General features: G+C 39.8%; 1 pseudogene; it reads left to right on the top strand.

Annotated features, from left to right (window-relative positions):
• Positions 1-271: 271 nt before the first annotated feature.
• LOC103247877 (HAUS augmin-like complex subunit 6) lies at positions 272-3,438 on the top strand (annotated as a pseudogene).
• The last annotated feature ends 883 nt before the right edge of the window (positions 3,439-4,321 follow it).

The raw sequence follows: 4,321 nt of genomic DNA, 5'->3' as shown, positions 1-4,321 counted from the left end.
GCTTAAATTACATTGTCCTTTACTCCCTGTTTAGTTAAGAACATATTGTAGGCTTTGAGTAGCAGCTGTGGCCACATTCCCATGACAGGCTCCATTTTCTGGAGATTGTACAGCCTTTTGAGGTGAAATGGCTCCAGCGAGAGAGATACAGGCAGTGGCAAAGAAGGGACCTCCGAGACCTCAGGCTGCCCATAGGGAGGGATCCTGAGGACCCTAAGAATCACTAGGGCTTGTGCTTTTTTTCTTTGCAATCACTGTGCCTACCACGAGGATGACCTTGGCCTGGATCACCTCTTTCCAGAACAAGCATCTCTGAATGTATCGGCAGGTGCTTTGAGCCTGGCCCAGCTTTGACCATGGCCTGCAGAGAGGGTGTCGAATACACTCTTTGGAGTGAACATGTTTGATAACCCATACCGTGATGCCTTTCATATAGTTTCTTATTTTTTGTTTCAAATGCTGGACCAAAGAAGTTTTTAAATTTTGTTGGCCTCCATTTGACCAAAAAAGTAATACCGTATTCAGGAAACATTGCTGTGAATGGTTAACAAGGATTTCTGCTGAATGCGGATGCTTTCCTCAAATTGTTGTTCACTATTTCTCCTGGCAGTTCTGTTTATTCATCTGATGTCACATCTTGCAAGATTGTTGTAATACAATATATTAAAACCAATTCTAAAAATTCTTTATGTTTTGCAGACATTTAATGTGAAATCACAAGGTTTGCACAAGCACGATGCCAGATGCCATTTAGCACATAAAAAATGTTTACAAATTTTGCAAACAGCCGATTGTATTACCCCAAAATCTCAGGAAAATGTACAATTATTAGTTAAGTATGTCTGAAATTTGAGATCTAGATGTATAGAACCGCAAAACCAAATTAAAAAAAAAAAAAAATGGAACCCTATGATGACCAAAGTAGTATAGAAGAAAAAACTCAAAAGGTTGGGCCTTTGTGAACTCAGTGAATGAAACACTCGTGTTTCTGGAAAAAAGAGAAGTTGTTAGTTCAGTCCTTACTCTAACCGATGTGTTTTAGATGGAACTAATCTTATTAGTTGACTCTTGACAAAATTGAGAGACAAATGTGTCAGTTGCAGGTAGGAAATGTTTATGAGGCTGGAAAATGGAAACTCTTAACAGGTATTCTGTTATTTAATGAAGCCTTGAAAGTAATGAAATAGGAAAGTCAGGCTGACCAAGCACGATTGACAATAGACCTTCACTACCTGGAAAAAGATGCCAAATTTCAGAGGGAAAGATAGTCAGATCTGAAGCATACAGGCTATAGAACAAAAAGATCTCACAATTATAAGACATTCTATTGTTGAAAAGCAAGGGGAATGACGTAGGAAGTGGAAAGAACTTCTTGGTCTGTCTTCCTTCACTCTAATTAAAGGTTGAACTCCAGTTGTGGATCTTTTACCACCTATGTCTCCCCTTTCGTTGGGTCTTACCTCAGAAGTGCATGCAAAGAGTATTCTTTTTCAGTATCCTGCTTCACTGGTATTGGCAGAATGATTTCCTGTGTTGCTTAATCAAAGAGAATTTATCATTGCCTGGATTCTCTTAGAAACCACTGTATCGGATTTTGGCCTTAGATAGATAACCAAGAAAACGGTTGCAGAGGAGACAATGATACCTTGCGCTGTACATGATGTAGCCAGCAGCCCTGCCTCTTTCCTGTTGCGGTCAGCTTCATCATCAGGTAGAAACAATGTTACACCACTTGAAAAGGACAGGAAGATGAGAACTCCCAGAGAGAAAAATAAAACAATTTTTCAGAAAATACCAGAATTTGAAGTGGAAGATTCTGCATTATCAGATGTTGCAAAGAACAGAGAGTAGTGCATTTGGAGGGTCTCTGCCAGTTAAAAAAAAAAGTGATCAGTTTCAAAGAAAGCAAGATCATCTGCTAGAAGAGGTTGCTGGAGCAGTTTTATCTGGTTCACCACAGCTCTGTGAAAGAAAATAAGTAAATTTAGGGGAACTAATTGACTCTCTAGGTTCTAACCTCTTCAGAAAACTTGTTAATGGAAATTAGGAGCTCATGGAGAAAAACTATTGAAATGGAAGAAGACAGAACTACAGAACCAATTGAAATGGATACTGAGCACAGAGAAGTATTGCTGGGATCATTACCTGATTTGCATAATCAAAGAGAATTTAGCATAGTCAGTTTTCTCTTAAACCACTGTATAAGATTTTGGCCAGTCTCAATTGACTGAAATGAGATTGCAAGTGTGTGCCTCAGAAATATGTGGTGATCAGTCACATACGTGAACCACCAACACAAAATCAGTCTGATTTGTTGAGTAAGAAAATGATTTGCGCCGGGGGCAGTGGCTCACACCTGTAATCCCGGCACTTTGGGAGGCCAAGGTGGGCAGATCACGAGGTCAGGAAATCGAGACCATCCTGGCTAACACGGTGAAGCCCCGTCTCTACTAAAAATACAAAAAATTGGCCGGGCGTGGTGGCGGGGCCCCTGTAGTCCCAGCTACTAGGGAGGTTGAGGCAGGAGAATGGCGTGTACCCGGGAGGCGGAGCTTGCAGTGAGCCGAGATTGTGCCACTGCACTCCAGCCTGGGCAACAAAGCGAGACTCTGTCTCAAAATAAAATAAATAAATAAATAAATAATAATTCGCAAGCAAGATTTGGAATGTACAGCTTTACCAACCAAGCATTCAGAAACTAGCCAAATAGACATTCTCCATTGCTGTCAGCAATGGGATAGATGAGTTGGGTGGCAGTAAAAAGGAGTATATGAAAATATTGGACCATTCACAGGCTTCCTGTAACAAACCTTCCATGAATAAAACTACATTATGGAACTCTTTTCAGATATCAAGTGGAATTAGTTGTAAGGATATTGATTTTAGCATATTTGCATTTGGCATGAAACTTTTCTGGAGGAGGGTGGTTCCCTAAGTGTTAAAAGTTCCAGTAGTTTAGAATCCAGTTTAAACTGGAGCCAAATAGTCCTGTGGACAGTGGCATTTTTCTAGGAGATGTTATGGGAGATGGACAGACTATTCCAGAATCAGACTTCAATTTATAGGCTGTTTGCAGTAGATATGAGGCTCTGAAGAAATCTCTTTCCAAGAACAAGGAAGAATCTTACCTGTCTAATCTTGAAACACTTGAAAGACACAAACCAGAATTGAGCCCTACTCCCCAAAACGTGCAAAGAGATGATATGCTTAACTATTTGGACACTAACGATTTGCACATTGAATATACAAAACCACCTTTACACGTGGCTCTTGGTGAAAGAAAAGTCTCTTTCACCACTAATTAAGTTTCCTCCAGTGGAAAAAAGATTGACCACAATACCATGTAGTTTTGGAGAACTTCTACCTAATTCAGACAAAGAAGACGTCTTGAGTAAGATCCGTGATGCAACAGAATCTCTGTCTGACTTGACAAGATGAAGCAATACGGAGTTAGTATAACTATGATGTACTTAGACTGAAGCTATGCCACAGGATAGAAACTGATTTATAAGTTGAATACATGTTGGAAGTATAACACTCTTCTTCAAGGTCTAAAAAATTCTAAATGCCTTTTAGCTTCCTGTAGTATTTTTAGATAAGGAAATTATGTTGAATTATTTCTCTTTGTAGGGATATGGGGTTGAAATGTGAAGTATTTGGAAAGCAAATGTCAAGCAATGGGAAGCCATTTTGATTTCTTGAGTACACTTATAAGCATTAAGTAAATGACAAAAGTAGTAGTTTAATTTATTATAATTTCAGTTAATTAACATAAGGGTGTGTAGTTTTTGTTGTACCTTCACTAAGTGGTTAATATAGTAGCCACTGAAGTTACTGATCTTTCATTTTAAAGAAATATACTTTTATTGTTTTTTGTTTCTGTGTTTTTTTGAGACAGAGTCTCGCCCTGTTGCCTAGGCTGGAGTGCAGTGGTGCGATCTCAGCTCACTGCAGCCTCTGCCTCTGGGGTTCAAGCGATGCTCATGCCTCAGCCACCCAAGTAGCTGGGACTACAGGTGCATGTCACCATGCCCGTCCAATTTTTGTATTTTCAGTAGAGAGGTGTTTTTACCATGTTGGCCAGGCTGGCTCGAACTCCTGGTCTCAAGTGATCCAACCGCCTTGGCCTCTCAAAGTGCTGGAATTACAGGCATGACCCACCATACTTGATCTTTTATTCTTTCTTTATGGGACATTCTATATTAACCAGGAAAAGTGAGAAAGGCCTTGGGATGTGTAGTCAAGATGACAGATTTTAAGACTGGGAAAGCTCGAAACAGGCTGGATGATTATTCAAGTAGACTGATTTTGAGAAATGATG

Source organism: Chlorocebus sabaeus, chromosome 2 (genome assembly GCF_047675955.1).
Source record: "Chlorocebus sabaeus isolate Y175 chromosome 2, mChlSab1.0.hap1, whole genome shotgun sequence".
Taxonomy (NCBI): Eukaryota; Metazoa; Chordata; class Mammalia; order Primates; family Cercopithecidae; genus Chlorocebus; species Chlorocebus sabaeus.
This window is presented reverse-complemented; position numbering and strand designations above follow the sequence as displayed.